Source organism: Triturus cristatus, chromosome 5_2 (genome assembly GCF_964204655.1).
Source record: "Triturus cristatus chromosome 5_2, aTriCri1.1, whole genome shotgun sequence".
NCBI lineage: Eukaryota > Metazoa > Chordata > Amphibia > Caudata > Salamandridae > Triturus > Triturus cristatus.
The window spans coordinates 585,580,207-585,599,803 of NC_140588.1; positions in this window are offsets into that span (position 1 = coordinate 585,580,207).

A 19,597-nucleotide genomic window follows, 5' to 3' on the forward strand; every position below is an offset into this window, starting at 1 on the left:
GGTTTATAGTAGTTTCAGGTCATGTGATTAAGAAACAACACTTTTCATTGGTTTATAGTAGTTTCAGTTCCAGAAACTTCCAACACCACACCCACTCCCCTCATTATTACTTCTGATTCCCTTGGAGAAGGAGCTGAGCAGCTTTTCCAGTACTCCAGTACTTGAGAATGGCAGAGCAGCAGTCATCTTCTGGGAGTGAGCAGGAGACCCTTGTGCCACAGAGACAGAGGAAACAGAAAAACTCTTTAAAATGGCAATTTTTCACTTTTCCAGAGGGGCAGAAGAAGGTGAATGCTCCAAAAGTCACCTGCACTATTTGTGGTGGTGTCTTATCAAGAGAAGATCCTAAAAAGAAATACTCTTTTAGTATCTTCACTATGATCAGGCACGTTAGAGATGTACATCCTGTGGCTTATGCTCGAGCTGCTAGAGAAAACCTTCCAGCAGCTCAGCCGAGCACATCCGCATCAGCTCAGCCGAGCACATCATCGGCAGCTCAGCCGAGCACTTCATCTGCGGCGGCAGCTTCACCTGCTTCTGTTCCTCTGCATATACACCCTCTGTGCAATGCGTGCAATGCTCTTCTCTCTTATGGGGACACCAGCATTCCCCTAATAGAGAGCAAGATACAGCAGCACACATGTGGCACCCTATAATTTTTGACATTTTTTGTTCCTCTGTTCCTCAATTAACACAACGGCTCTTTTTAGAGCCACCTAACATCTAAACACTTAAATTTGATTTTTAATTCTCTTTTTTTATGATTTTTTTTCCGCCGTGCGCACACCTCGCGACGGTGCGCGCACCCCGCGATTTAAATAAAAAAAAAATGCGTCAGTGATGTCATTTGAGATGTCATCAGTGATGTAATCAGTGATGTCACTGACCATGTCATGAGTGATGTAATATGTGACATCATCAGCAGTGCATTGCGGGCGCGCGAGTTATAGTTAGCTGAACTAACTATGACGGGGCAATTTCAATGGCTTTGTACGAGTGAAAAGTCCAGCTAACTATAACGCCCCTGAAACCTATGGTTTTTTTCAGTGAATTTCAAAGGTTTTTTAAATGCTAATTTCTAACTATGCCTACAGAGATAGGACATGTGAAGAAAGAAGAAAAAACGCACAGAAAGGAAAAGAAATGCAGAAAGAAGCACCAGAAGTCCTCAAAGACGAAGAAAAGTGCAGGAAGAAGGATAACGTGCAGAAAGAACAAACAGAAGAGCAGAAAAAAGCCTTGTTGCAAAATCATCCTGTACCCTCAACTTTTTCAGACGGATACTGGTGGTAACTGAGTCTGACTAACCAGTCCTAGAGCCAGTGCTATGTTAAAAGACACTCAGAATACAGTGAAAACACCTACATACACTAGGGAACACTATGCGTTGGGGTCCCTCTGTGATTAGCATGACCTCCTCTGTAAGCCGCTAGTATATAATAGGGCAGGGGATTAAAACTACCTCTTAAAACGTGCCACAGGGCGTGTTTGCACACGTCACCTCAGGCCCGTCCCCTCCCTTCCCCACTATGTAAACACGCCCTGTGGCCGTTTTAAGTTGGGAGATTACGTTCATTTGAATCCTGAGGGTCCCTAGGGTCCAACTAGCCCACTAGGTACCTCCAGTAAGCGCCACAGAGCTGCGTTGCAGAGAGGTGTAAAAAGTGACACGGCCTGGACCACCTTTCTGCAACGCAGCTCAGTGGCGCTTACTGGAAGCACCTGGAAGGCTAGTTGGCCCGCAGGGTCTCTCAGGATTGAAAGGGAATTATTTCCCCAACTTAAAACGTGCCACAGGGCGTGTTTGCACATGTCACCTCAGGCCCCGTCCCATCCCTTCACCACTGTGTAAACGCGCCCTGTGGCCGTTCTAAATTGAGAGATTAAGTCCCATTGAATCCTAAGGGTCCCTAGGGTCAAACTAGCCCATTAGGAACCTCCAGTAAGTGCCACAGATCTGCGTTGCATAGAGGTGTAAAAAGGGGTGTGGCCTCAGAACACCTGGCTGCAACGCAGCTCCCTGGTGCATACTGGAGATACCTGTTGGGCTAGTTGGCCCTCAGGGACCCTCAGTTTTGAACGGGAATTAATTCCCCAACTTACAACAGGCCAGGGGGCGCGTTTGCAAAGTACTGCAAGGAGGGGGTGTGGCCTCCAGCGCGATGCCGGTATATTATTTATTTAATTTTTTTAAGAAGGAGGGCTGTGTGGCCCCCCTTCTTTTTCTGATTTATTGACCCTGGGGACCCCATCCCCCAGGGCCTGCACCCTCATTTTTTTTTCGGAAAAAATAAATTTGGCCCTCCCAAGGCGTTAATCGGCCCCGGGGACCCCAAACCACGGGTCATGGCCTTTTTTTTTATTCTTTAGGAGGGGGGCTGTATTGCCCCCCTCCTCAGGCCACTTATGGCCCCGGGGACCCCATCCCCCGGGGCCGGCCTTTGTTTTTTAATTAAAAAAAAAATATATATATATTCATAGACACACCTAGGACATGCTGGACAAACCGTATGTACCTATCACCATGACGATTTGCGTGATATTCCTTAAAAGACGACTATGCATACGATGAATCCACGTGGAATGTATTTACACCACTAGTGAAGCTCTGACATGTCTGACGACCTACCGTGCCTAATCCCGGCACCCCCCGCTGGTGGGTACTCTACAAGTAGACACCCTTGTCATTTATTTATACAAACATGGGTAGCTATTGACGCGAACATTTAATACACACACACACCAAGCCATTCAAAGGGGATTCGACAAAAATTCGACCAAATTATGCAAGAAACCCCCTCACGGTTAATAAAACACACATCTACCACCGGATGTATAATACTTTTTATTTTACTCTCTAGAAAGGAGACAAACCTCACGTGAGAGTCACAGCGTGCTCCTGGCTGTGCCCAATGCTGTGTTACACCCACCAGTGCCCGCCAAGTGCCACACACCTCTGTGTTGTATTCCACCAGCTAGTGCGTATGCTATGACACTCTCTAGCCCATGTGCACTGTAACACCACCCAGTGAATATGTCATGTCAGACTTGCCTTCGCACAGGTTATATTGCCCCATCTAACGTGCCTTCCTCGATGCCTATGTTATAATGCACAGCGCTATGCCATACATATTACAATCTGGGATCCATATCTTTGTCACAGTGCATATGCAACGTTACACTCCCCAGCACATATTTTACATTACAACTTTAGAGACTAGTTAGGTTACACAACACTGCCCTGTGCATATTACACTCCAAGGCGCATATCGCGTAGCACGCGCTAGTGCCAGTGCTATCTCGCGCTCTCCAATGAATCTGTCATTGCGCACAATGTATTGCATATTATATTTCAGGCCCCGGTTCTTCTTATATCACACTTTTTGGTGCAAAGTTTATACCATATACTATATCTAGTTTTCATTTTCAATCGTGCTCTCATGACTATGTTCTAAATAACACTGCATCCACCTACCCTTTTCACGGGCATTACATTTTGCGACGGGGGTGGAGGGTCAGGGGGTGTTTGTGCGAAGTGAGCCCGGAGTCACAGTCACACATTTTAAAAACAATAAAGTTCCTTCTCTGGAGGGATTTGTCCATCGGATGCAGCCATATGTTATGCAAAAATCGAAAATATAAATATGAACTGCCTCTTTAAACTAGGCCTGGGCAAAATTTTCGTTCCGTTTGCGGAATTTGCGATAATTTGGCATTTCCGCGTTCCGCGGAGAGCGTGGAAATGTCAAAATTTGCGATAATTTGGTTCTTGCTCGCGCTGTAAAATAATACATTCTCGCGCGCGCACGATCGCCTTACCTGAATCCCCGCGTTCGCCGACAAGTTTTCCCGATCCGGTCGCGTTCTCCATGAGATGTTGTATTGTTTTAGCCATTTGCGCTGTCTCGCGACAGTTCGCGTCCACAGTGACGTCATGCGTCGCGCGATCACGTCTTTTTTCTCGCGATCATGCACCGCGAGACAACTGAAAACAAGATGGCTGCGCCCGCGAGCAACCACAGGGATAAGTTAGCGACCCGCAACCATGCAAAAAATATCGCGAACGGGCGGGAAAAAAACTTCTGCATCTTCGCGATATTTCCGCTTGTTTGCGGAGATTTTTAACATTTTCGCGATAATTTGCGAAAGTCGCTTTCGCAAATTCCGCCCACCCCTACTTTAAACAAACAAGTGGACACTGGTCCTTCTTCAATGTCTCAGTCACGTTTTAAATAAGCTAACGAACCCTCCCCTGCAATGTTGCATATGATTAAGAGGTTTGTTACCTCAAAACGCGTTATGCTGTGTCTGCCAGAAATAAAGGAATCTTAACAGCGCGATGGAGTGGCCTGTTTCATGCAGCTAAAGGGTGCGTGTGTTCTTTGCGATTTACAAGGTGTCTGACACACCTAAGATGGGCCCCGACTCGAGAGGCTGTGGTGCTTTTTTATGTCAGGAAAGCTTCGTTTGGATTTCTATACATGAGCGCCCGCCGGCTGAATCAATTTACATTGAAAAGGATTGACTGGCAGGGCCACACTGAGAGGCCCGCCTCACCTTGGAGATGAACTTGTGAATTGATTGATTGATTGATTGATTGCCAGAGTCTGCTGGAGGGATTTGTCCCAAAGCACGCCCTGCTGATGAACTTTTCATTTTTGAAGGAAAGTGACAACTAACAGAAACCGGGGTGGTCGTGGAATCTTCCCTTGTTACTCGGACCATCGGATGCAGCCACAATAAGGTACTAAACCCAGTGAAGGCTTTGTAAGCAGATGGTACCGAGTAAATATAAGGTGAAGTTTTGCCAAGATCTACATTGAAGAAATTAAGAACTATATACACGAGAGAGGCATTCTGGGGATTGCAGTCCTAACATTTAGGGGCATAAGGATGAAAGCATTGAAATTGAACGTATGAAACTTTTAATTAAGCAATCTCCCGAGAGACTTTTTATGAATGAAAAACAAGGAAAGTATTTTCCATATGGTATGCAAAAATCGAAAATATAAATATGAACTGCCTCTTTAAACAAACAAGTGGACACTGGTCCTTCTTCAATGTCTCAGTCACGTTTTAAATAAGCTAACAAACCCTCCCCTGTAATGTTGCATATGATTAAGAGGTTTGTTACCTCGAAACGCGTTATGCTGTGTCTGCCAGAAATAAAGGAATCTTAACAGCGCGATGGAGCGGCCTGTTTCATGCAGCTAATGGGTGCGTGTGTTCTTTGCGATTTACAAGGTGTCTGACACACCTAAGACGGGCCCCGACACGAGAGGCTGTGGCGCTTTTTTATGTCAGGAAAGCTACGTTTGGAGATATATATATAATATATATAACCTACTGGCGGTCGCCAGTAGGTAGTTATAGTTAGGACCCTTTTCCATAGGAAAACCGCAACATTCTATTTGGAATAACTTTGGCGCCGGTCGACGAATCCTCGCAAAATTTTCAGAACTAATGGGGCGCTATGCTCCGCTCCTACCCTGAAAGTCTCGGGGGAATTCGTCAAGCGGGGGCTGAGAAAAAAGGGGGGTCCCACAACGCGTTTTTCCCATAGGACCTTTAGACACAGCTACAGCCCGAACGGCTGAACAGAGTTACATGAAATTTGGCAGAGAGGTAGTCTACAGGTCAAGGAAGTGCCTTTTGTAGGTGTAAATCTGTTCAGTAGTTCCTGAGAAAATAGCATTTAAATCAATATATATATCTGTGGCAGCTTACGGTGTGCTTACGGTGCGCTTACGGTAAGCTTACCGTACGCGTACGGTGCCGTGCGCGAGCGCGATTCTGATTGGCTGTTAGATCTTAGTAAACATTCAAATCGGTCAAAACCAGGAAGCGGCGGCCGCCATTTTCCCTCTCGCACTCTGAGGGGGGGAGGAAAAACAAAGGTTGAAAACATGTAAAGGGGCAGGTTAGACAGCTCCTAACCACCTAGCCTTGATTAAGGTGTCCCTAAAGAACCCCCAAGTCAAAAAATTCAATTTTATATTTTTTCGAAAAAACGGCGATTACGCTTACCGTACGCGTACGGTAGAAATTAATTATAAAAAAAAAATTATCCACATTTCCCCCCCCCCCGTGTGCTAAATGTGCCCGCAGGGCACCTTTTGTGCATGGCATATAATATAATGGAACATTTAATAGTTTACCTTTCACAACGAAGCGCATAATATGTCCTCCGTGTGCGGACGGTGTGCGAAGCGCGTCGTGCGTACATGGCCCATCCAGCGTAACGTGGGCACGCGGTGCGCGTAGCGCACCGCGTGCCCACCGTGCGTGCACGGCACTAACTGCGTAAAGTGGGCGCGCGGTGCGCGAAGCGCAACGCGTGCTCACTGTGCACGCATGGTGCACGAAGCACACCGTGCGCGCACGGAACGAACTGCGTTAAGTGGGCGCGCACGCCACGAACGGCGTAAAGTAACTTAGCATTTAAAAAAACGTACAAATTCACTGAAAAAAACATAGGTTTTACACACGTTATAGTTAGGAATTAGCATTAAAAAACCTTGCAAATTCACTGAAAAAACCATAGGTTTCACACATGTTATAGTTAGCTGGACATTTTACTCATAAAAAACCAATTAAATTCCCCCGTTATAGTTAGTGCAGGCAACTATAACCCACGCGACCGCAATCCTCTGCTGATGACATATGTGTCTTTATGAAAAAAAAATATTTGTAATATATGTATAGCTAAAATTTAATGGAAGAAGACATCGGCAAATAAGTGTCTAATACTGTATGTATTAGCATCAGCAGAGGATTGCGGTCGCGTGAGTTATAGTTGCCTGCACTAACTATTCAGTGAATATATATATATATATATATATATATATATATATATATATATATATATATATATATATATATTACCTACTGGCGGTCGCCAGTAGGTAGTTATAGTTAGGACCACGTTTCCATAGGAAAACCTCAACATTCTATTTTGAATAACTTTGGCGCCGGTTGACGAATCCTCGCGAATTTCTCAAAATAGGTGGGGCGCTACGCTCCGCTCCTACCCTGAAAGTCTCGGGGGGATCCGTCAAGCGGGGGCTGAGATAAAAGGGGGGTCCCAAAACGCATTTTTCCCATGCATTTTTCCATAGGACCTTTAGAACGAGCTACAGCCCGAACGGCTGAACAGAATTACTCAAAATTTGGCAGAGAGGTAGTCCCTAGGTCAAGGAAGTGCCTTTTGTAGGTTTGGTGTAAATCTGTTCAGTAGATTCTGAGAAAATAGCCTTTAAATCAATATATATATCTGAGCCCGCTTACGGTACGCTTACCGTACGCTTACGGTAAGCGTACGGTGGCGTGCGCGAGCGCGATTCTGATTGGCTCTTAGATCTTAGTAAACATTCGAATCGGTCGAAACCAGGAAGCGGCGGCCGCCATTTTGTGTATTTCACTCTGAAAAAAAAGAGTGAAAACAAGGAAAGGGGGCAATGAGGAGAGTTACAGACCCCCAAACATTTGTAAGGGGGTCAAAGAAGGACAGAAAAGTACAAAAAAAACATTTATTGATTTTAAAAAAAATCACGGGGTACGCGTACGGTAAGCTTACGGTAAGCGTACGGTAAAAAAAATAAAAATAAATGAAAAGCAGATTTAAGAGTTTAGATATTAGGGAGCTCTAAAAAGAGCTGTTGTGTTTATGAAGTCATTTTTTAAGTGGTACCTACAAGTAAGTACCGATGCAGAGTCTAAGGTTCAAGAGGAAGACTCTGTTCCCTTCATCATTGAAGTGCACACCATCTCCTCTATAAATGTCTTGCATGTCATAACGCAAGTTGTTGTGGAAAATGGCACCCATACCATAGTCACGGAGGAAAGCAGAAACAGATTTGTTGACGTGCTTTCTTGCTTTGTCAATCTGTGGACAGAAATGATTGGACCAGTTCCATTTTTGCCTTTGGCATATGTTGGAAAACACAAAGGCAGTTTTAGGGAAAAGTGTAAACAGTTGTGCAAAGGTGTCCTTCATAAGCATTTCCAGACCTACCCCAGTCAAAGTGCCTAGGTCATTGCCACCACAGTGCACTATTATGAGGTCAGGGTGTTGGATTTGAATGAAGGATTTCACCAATGGCATCAATTGGTGCCACTTTAACCCTCTCTGACCAATCCATTTAATGTCTACATTTGGCAAAGCAAGGTCTCTCACCATACCTGTTTTCTCTGCAAACTTTTCACTCCAGAAGACATAGCTGTGCCCTACAATCCACACTGTGAACATCTTCAAAGGAGAACTGGATGCACTCAGGAGGTGTCTTTCAGTAGAATTTTCACTTGCCCCGAAAAAAAAAGAGCAGTAAGTGTGCTTTCAAATTGGCAAAGAAATTTCGTTTTGGGACTAATGTGAAAACATGACTCTGTGTGCAGAGAGGAATTATAGGCAGAGATTTATTGCGTATTGCTCTGGTGATTTCACAGTTACATTAGATGGAAAGGGGGAGCGAATTTTTGGGGGAAGAAGCAGAGTCTTAGCACACACCCATGTGCTTGCCATGTATAGTCATGCACAGTATTTACAAGCGAGTGGGGTTTTCAGGTTTCAGTCTGTAATGCAAATACATTCAGCATCACTAAGGCTGGTTGCCCTTGCTGGAGTGTAGGCAGTCACCGAGAATACACATGGTGGTGGTCTGAAAAAACAGTTTGGACATGTGCATTTAAAAAAATGAAAAAAAGTGGTTTCATAATGTGTCAGTCTGTAAAAGTGATTTTCACTTGTAAAAAGTGATTTTCACTTGCCCCGAAAAAAAAAAGAGCAGTAAGTGTGCTTTCAAATTGGCAAAGAAATTTAGTTTTGGGACTAATGTGAAAACATGACTCTGTGTGCAGAGAGGAATTATAGGCAGAGATTTAAAGCGTATTGCTCTGGTGATTTCACAGTTGCATTAGATGGAAAGGGAGAGCGAATTTTTGGGGGAAGAAGTAGAGTCTTAGCACACACCCATGTGCTTGCCATGTATAGTCATGCACAGTATTTACAAGCGAGTGGGGTTTTCAGGTTTCAGTCTGTAATGCAAATACATTCAGCATCACTAAGGCTGGTTGCCCTTGCTGGAGTGTAGGCAGTCACCGAGAATACACATGGTGGTGGTCTGAAAAAACAGTTTGGACATGTGCATTTAAAAAAATCAAAAAAAGTGGTTTCATAATGTGTCAGTCTGTAAAAGTGATTTTCACTTGTAAAAAGTGATTTTCACTTGCGCTGAAAAAAAAAAGAGCAGTAAGTGTGCTTTCAAATTGGCAAAGAAATTTCGTTTTGGGACTAATGTGAAAACATGACTCTGTGTGCAGAGAGGAATTATAGGCAGAGATTTATTGCGTATTGCTCTGGTGATTTCACAGTTGCATTAGATGGAAAGGGGGAGCGAATTTTTGGGGGAAGAAGCAGAGTCTTAGCACACACCCATGTGCTTGCCATGTATAGTCATGCACAGTATTTACAAGCGAGTGGGGTTTTCAGGTTTCAGTCTGTAATGCAAATACATTCAGCATCACTAAGGCTGGTTGCCCTTGCTGGAGTGTAGGCAGTCACCGAGAATACACATGGTGGTGGTCTGAAAAAACAGTTTGGACATGTGCATTTAAATAAATCAAAAAAAGTGGTTTCATAATGTGTCAGTCTGTAAAAGTGATTTTCACTTGTAAAAAGTGAGTTTCACTTGCCCCGAAAAAAAAAAGAGCAGTAAGTGTACTTTCAAATTGGCAAAGAAATTTCGTTTTGGGACTAATGTGAAAACATGACTCTGTGTGCAGAGAGGAATTATAGGCAGAGATTTATTGCGTCTTGCTCTGGTGATTTCACAGTTGCATTAGATGGAAAGGGGGAGCGAATTTTTGGGGGAAGAAGCAGAGTCTTAGCACACACCCATGTGCTTGCCATGTATAGTCATGCACAGTATTTACAAGCGAGTGGGGTTTTCAGGTTTCAGTCTGTAATGCAAATACATTCAGCATCACTAAGGCTGGTTGCCCTTGCTGGAGTGTAGGCAGTCACCGAGAATACACATGGTGGTGGTCTGAAAAAACAGTTTGGACATGTGCATTTAAATAAGTCAAAAAAAGTGGTTTCATAATGTGTCAGTCTGTAAAAGTGATTTTCACTTGTAAAAAGTGATTTTCACTTGCCCCGAAAAAAAAAAGAGCAGTAAGTGTGCTTTCAAATTGGCAAAGAAATTTCGTTTTGGGACTAATGTGAAAACATGACTCTGTGTGCAGAGAGGAATTATAGGCAGAGATTTATTGCGTCTTGCTCTGGTGATTTCACAGTTGCATTAGATGGAAAGGGGGAGCGAATTTTTGGGGGAAGAAGCAGAGTCTTAGCACACACCCATGTGCTTGCCATGTATAGTCATGCACAGTATTTACAAGCGAGTGGGGTTTTCAGGTTTCAGTCTGTAATGCAAATACATTCAGCATCACTAAGGCTGGTTGCCCTTGCTGGAGTGTAGGCAGTCACCGAGAATACACATGGTGGTGGTCTGAAAAAACAGTTTGGACATGTGCATTTAAATAAATCAAAAAAAGTGGTTTCATAATGTGTCAGTCTGTAAAAGTGATTTTCACTTGTAAAAAGTGATTTTCACTTGCCCCGAAAAAAAAAAGAGCAGTAAGTGTGCTTTCAAATTGGCAAAGAAATTTCGTTTTGGGACTAATGTGAAAACATGACTCTGTGTGCAGAGAGGAATTATAGGCAGAGATTTATTGCGTCTTGCTCTGGTGATTTCACAGTTGCATTAGATGGAAAGGGGGAGCAAATTTTTGGGGGAAGAAGCAGAGTCTTAGCACACACCCATGTGCTTGCCATGTATAGTCATGCACAGTATTTACAAGCGAGTGGGGTTTTCAGGTTTCAGTCTGTAATGCAAATACATTCAGCATCACTAAGGCTGGTTGCCCTTGCTGGAGTGTAGCACTCTGGACATGGGCTTTTTAAAAAATCTGAAAAGTGGTTTCATAATGTGACAGTTTGTAAAAGTGATTTTCACTTGCCCAAAAAAAAGAGCAGTTTGTGTGCATTCAAATTGGCAAAGAAATTTCGTTTTGTGACTATTGTGAAAAGAAATGTAGTAATATATTTAAATACAATAAAGGATTTTTTTTTTAGTTTTTTTCAGGTATTGCTGAAGAGCAGTGAACAAAATTTAAGATGCCTACAAAATCCAGAGTTCAAAAAACGCTAAAAAAAAAACTATATTTGAAGACAACTGGAGGACCAAAGTTAGTAGAAGATGCTCATGTTGGGAAAAAGAAAAAATCTTCTGGTAAGCAGAAAAAACAATTTCTTAAAAATATATTCAAAACAAAGAAAAATGTACAAAATATCTGTACTGGAAAGAATGTTACAAAAGGAAGAGAACAGGAAAAAATTGAGAATTTAGTTAATGCAAATATACCTTCTGCAACTGAAAAGATTTACATAAACAGAAAAACAGCGTTTAAAGAGATACGTAGAAAAATGTTTCAGAGAAGAGTTATGTCCAATTTGATAAAGGATGTGAAGAAATATAAGCAAAAGGCAAAATATTACAAGGGAAAAAAAGAAATTGAAGCCATTGCAGCAAAGGCATTAGAATTCAAAAGGAAACTATTCATATTAATTTTGAATAGGATGCGTACACTAGACAAAATGGTTAATGTACTGAAATCACATAGCAAAAGGAAAAGAGTAGTGAACAGAACAAACTTTTGTAAAGTGTTTTTAGGAAAGTGGATGCATAGTTCAAGTAGTGAACCTTTTTTTAATGAAGAGAGCTATTTTCAAAATAATAGTTTGCTGCATGCAGTTGACACCAGAGGTCGTTCATACGAAGTAACAAATGGTTGCATAATGGAGAAGGAGATAATGGTTCCAAGAGATGAGGTACAAGTGATGGCAGATGAGGCAATGGGGAGACGTCCTAAAGCCCCAGTGTACACTTGGAATTGTAGTAGTATTTGCACTGTGCGTCAGGAATCTATTGACAAATTTCGAGAGTTTCTAAGAGAATATAGTAAAAAAAGTGTAAAACAGAAGATTAAGGTGCTTCAAAGTCTGGATCCATGCAGAGTGAGAGAGAATACTGGTTTGCAGGGTCATTCTCTGGCTTGTCTATCTAGAAAAGTGTGCAATAGTGTTTTCCATCATTTTAGGATGCTGGCTGTTCATCATACTGGAATGAGAAAGTTTGTGAGACGGTTGTATTTTGCCAAAAGTCCAGCAATAAAGTTAAATGAATTGAATAGGGCTCTGTTCCGAGGAACGGTATCAGATGTAGAGAAGGTTGTTGATGAAATTCAGTTTTGTTACTTTGGTCCTGAACAAAACAGTGCAGAGAAGGACACAGTAAATGAGGAAGAAGTGGAAGAGAATGTAGAACCTTCTGTAAGTAAGACATTTAATGATCACATAACAAAATTTGCAATAGTCTCTAATGAAAGACCAAATGTTACTTGTATTTGTTGCCGCAGAACTCATTATAGAAAAGAAACTAGGAATGTTGATCTCTACAGAAAGAGTGAAAATGAAGATAATTATAAGTGGAAGGATTTTGCCACATATATATTTCTAGAAAATTGTTTTGAATTGGGTGAAGATCAGCGTATTTGTAAATACTGTTACAACAAGTTAGAGGAAAATAGAATGCCGACCAGAGCTGTACATAATAATTTAGAATTGGATGCTATTCCTGCTGAACTTTCTGAATTAAATACATATGAGTCTATACTCATTCAATGTGTTCATCCGTTCCAGACCATAGTACGTATGGAGCCCAAAACTGGTAAATTACCTCCTTCAGATTTACTGAGAGGTTTAAAAGGTAGAGTGGTGTATTTGCCCTTGGATTTGAAAAAAAATATGGAAACTATTGATGCGGATACTTTGGAAACTGAACCATTAATTATTCTGGTTAATGGTGTACCTACAAAGAATAAGAAGATTTGGCAGGAGCTGGTAGATGTGCGAAAAGTACAAAGAGCAAATTTGTATTTGAAAAAAAATAACAAATGGTATGAATCAATTTATATAGAAGAAGAAGAAGAAGAAGAAGATTTTCAAGAAGACACAGAAACACCAACTGGAGAAATTGAAAAAGTGGACAAGTCAAAGGAAGAAGAAATTTATGAACATTTTAGCATACATCCTCTTCATTCGAAAGAAGTTATGGGAGACAATATTGATCTCTTTCAGATGAAGAAAGCAAAAGGAACTCCTGTGAGTGTATGGGAGGAGAGCTTGGAAGCTCGATGTTTTCCTCAGCTGTTTCCTAAAGGAAAAGGAGGACGATACGATGAACGTCCAGAACAGATTCCAGCTTCAGAGTATCGGACTACAAGACTATATGCTGAAGATCCCAGATTTCGACAAAGTATTCCTTATTTGTTCCATCTTTTATTTGAAAGCGACTTGTCTGCACTGTCTTATGCAGTAAATCACATTTTAAAAAGTGGAGTACATTTACAAAATGTGTCTGCTAAGGATTTTATGGAGAAAGTGCAGCACCGAGATGATCATTTGGAAACACAACTGATCAATCTGATGGCTTGTCAGCGTGGGACAAATGAATATTGGTACCGACGCCATGGTGAACTAAAATGCATGTTACGGAATTTAGGAACACCAACATGGTTCCTTACCCTAAGCTGTGCCGAGTACGCTTGGGATGATTTACTGGATTTTCTACGAGAGGCCAATTCAAACATTAAAAACATCGAATACAAGACAGCAGGAGAACTGTGCTCATTGGATCCGGTTAATGTTTGCAGATATTTCAATCATAGATTTGAGGCTATGATGTCCTTCATCTGCAATAAAAAAAATCCACCCCTTGGAGAAGTAGTGGATTTCTTTTGGAGAAAAGAGTACCAGGCAAGAGGTGCTCCTCATATTCATATGCTGTTGTGGATCAAGGATGCCCCAAAGTTTGGAACAGATGCTGATGAAGCAGTGTTATCTTACATTCAAGAATATGCAACATGTGCTATACCAAAAAGCACAGAAGAGAACAAGTTAAAGGAGCAAGTTTTACGTTTCCAAAGTCATCGGTGTGGAAAATACTGTCGACGGAAATACAAGAGCAAAGAAAAATACTACACTAAATGTCGATTTGGATTTCCTAGACCTGTTCTTTCAAATGGAAGAGTAAACAGTTTTATGTCAGCTGTGAGACATACTATCACAAGAAAATCACCTAAGAATTCCTACAACCTTAAAAGAAAAGAAGAATCAAAAAATATAAATGACTACAACCCAGTCATTTTATCCATGTGGAACGCTAACATGGATATACAGTATGTAGCTGACAATTCCATTGCTGTTGCACGATATGTAACGTCTTACATTACGAAATCAGAAAAAACTGAATTGAAGGAAATGTGGGAAGAGATTTCTCACGAGAAGACTGTCAGTAAGAAGCTGTACAGTTTCAGTTTGAAGATGTTATCGCATCGAGAAATTGGATCCTACGAATGTTCAGATAGGTTATCTTCTGCAAGTCTCTACTCGAAGTCAAGAAGAATAATTTGGGCAAGTTTAGGCCTTGCAGCAATGAGAAATCGGGTACTGAAATCTGTAGGAGAAATTGAATATTTGGTCGAGAATGACCCAGAAAGTACAGATATATTGAAAACAAACATGTTGGACACATATTATCCCAAGAGAAGTCAACATCTGGAGAACATGTGTCTCTATGAAGTGCTGCAGAACTACATTTATTCAAGGAAAGCCACAGAAGACATCAATAATGGAAAATATAAAGTCGTTGGTGAAGAAGGATGTTTGGTGAAGCAAACAAAAGGAAGTTTGATAAATCACCGGAAGCTGAGTTGCGACACTACTGACAAGAAAGAATTTTACTACTTGGCTCTTTTACAGTTGTTTAAACCATGGCATACAGAGGATGAACTACTGGGAGAATTTCAAAGCTATGAAGATTCATTTAATGCTTGCAAAGACAGCATACAATGCAATACATTCACAACTTATCTGCAAATGTTAAATGAAGAAATTGAACAGGAAACTACAATTGCAGCAGAAATAGCTAGAGACAGTTCTCAGGACAGCCAAAGTTCAGGAACACACAGTCAAGATCCCCTAGGACAACCAATCATTGAAAATGAAGCATCAATAGCCATGAATGAAGTGGAAACGGCTATGAATCAAGCTCAAGAAGAATTTATAGACTTAGAAAATTTGGAAAGACAACTGAATCAAGAGCAGCAACAAATTTATGAAGAGATCAAAAACAAAATTGATCACGGATTTCTACATGTAAAAAAAGAGTGCTCATGCACATCATTTCATCCAATCAGGATGTATGTAAGCGGACAAGCTGGAACTGGAAAAAGTTTCCTAATAAAAGTCATCAGAAGCTACCTACAGCAAAAAACGGATTCTACTTTGTCTTGTGTGGTTACTGCTCCAACTGGGTTAGCAGCATATAACATAAAAGGAATCACCTTACATCGTTTGCTAATGTTACCAGTGGAGCATGAGAACAAAATACAATTCAACAAGCTAACTGGAGAAGCATCCTTGGAAGTTTCAAGAGTATTGAAGAAGATGCAAGTTCTCATTATTGATGAGGTGAGCATGGTATCAAACCTAATGCTTGCCTTTGTGCATTTAAGAATGCAGCAAATTTTGAAGACAGACTATGACATGTTATTTGGTGGAAAACACGTCATAGTTTTTGGAGATCTTTTGCAACTTACTCCAGTTAAAGGACAACCAGTGTTTAATACTGTGACACATGAAGACACGAAGAAGTCATTGGGAAGCATCGGAAATACAAATATTTGGTCCTTCTTTGAGTACAAGGAACTTACTACTAATATGAGGCAAGCAAACGATGAAGAATATGGAAGTATTCTGAAAGATATCAGGATTGGACTACTGACAGAAGTTGGCAAAAAAGCATTACAGAGTCGGCTGCTACATAATTTATTTCCAAAGGAAGAAATAGTTGCAGAGAAGATATACAAGAACATTGCAGAAAACAAAAGTGTCATCTGCTTAATGCCAACTCTACGTGAATGCTCAATATTCAATGAGGAGCTTTTGAAATTGGAAAAGGAAGAGATCAGGAAATTGGAAGCAGTGGACAAAATTGAGGATGGAAGAATTACTGTCACAGTAACAGGCAAACTGAAAAATAAATTGGACTCACTAGAGAAGAACATCTCCAAAACAGCTGGATTAGAAAAAAATCTATATGTTTGCATGAACTGTAGAGTGTTTTTAAGGAGAAATTTGGATGTTGAGAAAGGTTTAGTTAATGGAGCGATGGGAAGAGTTGTGGGTTTTATTAATTACCAGAAAAAAGAAGGAGTTGAATGTTTAAAAATAAAATTTGATCAGATAGATGAAGTTAAAGATATTTGTCGTTGTACAGTTCGTTTTATGCTTGTGAAAGACTTATATGTACGTAGGAAGCAGTTTCCGTTTTCTCTAGCATATGCTGTAACTATTCACAAGTCTCAAGGATTGACTGTAGATTGTGCATTTGTGAACATTGGTTCAACTGTTTTCAAAGAAGGTATGGCATATGTTGCTTTGTCACGAGTCAAAACATTATCAGGTTTATTCATGATAGACTTTGATGAGTCAAAAGTTAGTGCTGATACAAACTGTGTAAAAGAGTATAATAGATTAAGAAGAAGCTATGCTCCTCATTTAGGTCAGTATCCTGTGTTGGAGAAACGTGTAGTTTCTCGTAAAAGAAAAAATGAGAATATCTGTAGTGAAGATGTAGAGAAGAGGAAAAAAAAGAGGAGTGATGTAATTGCAAGCAAAAAGAAAAAGGAAAATGAAGAACAGGTTGTAGGATGTCATTTTGAAAATAGCTCTGGTGTCAACTGCTACGCAAATGTAGTGCTGAATGTTGCATTTTATCTGGAAAGTTTGCAAGAGCAGATAATAGTAAATCATGGAAAAAGATTCTGTTCAGAGCTGAGTCTCCTTTTTCAAAAGCTGAGTAAAGATAAAACTCAAATAGAAAGTGCTACTGACATTAGAAAACTTTTAGATGTATGTTCAGGACGAACACAGTTTTCTCAAAATGAACAGCAAGATGCACATGAATTTTTGATGTATTTTCTTCATGTAGTGGAAGAAGAAGGAGTTCCCATTGACATTTTTTTTGGTCTCTCTTATAAATGGGAACATAGTTGTGATAATTGTTATAATATATGTGGCTCTATTGTTGATAATGAAAGGTTTATTTATTTGACATTGCCAGAGAGTAAAACAGTCACTTTTGCAAAATTAGTTAAAGATGCTAATCATAGCATGAAATGTAGTGAGTGTAATTCTGACATGTTTTCAACATTAATTTTAAAGGAATACGGACAGTATGTAATTTTAATGATGCAACGATGTAGAGCTGATGGTTCAAAATTGCATACTTTAATAAAGAAGTTTACAGGACAGCAATTATCAATTTCAGGAAAAACTTTTGTAACTGTTGCAATAATTTTCCATGAAGGACCTACTGTTACTTCTGGACATTACACAGTTTATCTTATATGTGAAAAAGGCTGGACACTGTGTAATGATTCCCAATTGGTTTTTAAGCAACGTTTGCCTTTTGATTTAGCAAATTCCTATTTAATCTTCCTGAAACCTAAATTTTAGAGAGACTTGGCAAGATCTGGACAAAACAATTTTACCATTTTAATGGATTACCATTGCAATTTTGTAAAAATTTGATTTTTTAAATTATCATTTGGCCTAATGGAAAGATAACCAATTGTAATGTGGACTTTTTTAATTTTTAATGAAACTTTGAAAAACCAATAATTTAGAGATTATCGGTAACTTCTGCACATTTTAACTTTTGGAATGTTATTGGACTGCCATTGGAAATTTTTTCAAAAATGTTTTAAAAAATTACTATTTGGCCATGTGGAAAAGTAACCATTTCTATTGTGGACTTAATAAATTATTCAAAAAATTTTCGTGAACCAAAATGTTACAGAGAATCGGTGAGATCTGGACAAATTAAACTTTAGAATTTTATTGGATTACCGTTGGTAATTTATTCCAAAAAAAAATTTTAAATTACTATTTGGTCTAAAGGAAATGGAATCAGATGTATTTTGGAGTTATTTGAGATATCATATTGTGATTATACTTCTGAAACAAACATATCAGACGGTATTTTAAAGAAATAAGTATTGGTATTAGATGATATTTTTTTAGAATATTATGCATTTCTATAATGTTAAGTTTAAGTAAAAAGAGATTCTGGGCTTTTTTATTACAATCTTTGTGATTGTTATTTTTTTTTGCCCGCTGTAAAATGATGAATGCAATTGCTTTCACAATTTATAGTGAAATGCAATATATTCTGAAAACAGCAAAAATAAGGCAAAAATATTTTTTGGAAAAAAATGTAAATATGTGTACTGTATTATAAAATGTTTTAAAAATATTAATACTTTTTTCTTTTTTTCCAGATAGATATAGAAAATTTTCGAAAACTACAAACATTTTTAAAACTATTTTTAAAAAAAACAAATGAATAAATATTTTTTCAGTGAGTATGGTAAGTCAATAATAATAATTGTAGTCTCTCAAGGACAATGTAATGTGATAAATGATTCTTAGTTTTTAAAAAAAAAAAAAAAAAAAAAAGTACGCGCACCGTACGCGTACGGTAAAAAAAAATAAAAAAAAGTTTTTAAAAACATATGTAAAAAAAAGATGAAAGATAAGGTTGGCTCTTAAAAGAACCGTTGTGTTCATGCAGGGACAGAGGAAAGGAAGCATGGGAAAATTATTCAAAGCGACAAATGTGCTGATCTATTTTGTTGTTCACTAGGGAAACACTGGTCTCCCTATGGCAAATTAGATCTTTACAAAATGTGCAATGAATATCAACCTTCCGAAATCGTGGGTTCATTTCCAGAGGGCCAGCAAAAGGAGATTCTCCCCCCACAGATGAAGGGCTCACCTGACCTGCAGAAGAAGGAGTCAGCCCTGCAGATGGTGGTTCAGGCTGAGCTACTGTGGATGTACTGGCTCGTCTTTCTGAAGAGTTACCTCCAAAAAGATGACCATGTGTCCTTCTGTGTACATCCTGGAGGTGTCTCTTCATGGTGTGATTCCCAAAGGAATACTTCCTGTTAGGATTACCTCTAGAAAGTACACGCTTACACAGCTTACAAGTCACTAAGGGTGCATTTACCTTTTGCTGGCCTTCAGGAAAAGTAAAATAATCCCATACATAAGAGGGCTTTTGTTTCCTCGATCTCTGCCTCAAGACAGTGCTGCTAGTGCTAGCCTCACTCTCAGAAGAGCTCTGCTGTTCTGCCATCGTATCCCAAAGACAAACCAGCTCCTTCTCCCAAGGGATCACAAGCAGAAATGAGGGGAATGGGTGTGGTGTAGGACAGTTCTAGAACTGAAAGTAGTTTCAACCAATCAAAAGTTGTGTTTCATGATCACATGACCTACCGTACGCTTACGGTACGCTTACGGTACGCTTACGGCAAAAGTGCGCACCTATACATCCTGTTACACAATGCCACTCATGCATAGAGTTACTCACACACATAGTCACTCGTGCTAATAAAGAATCAAACATACATT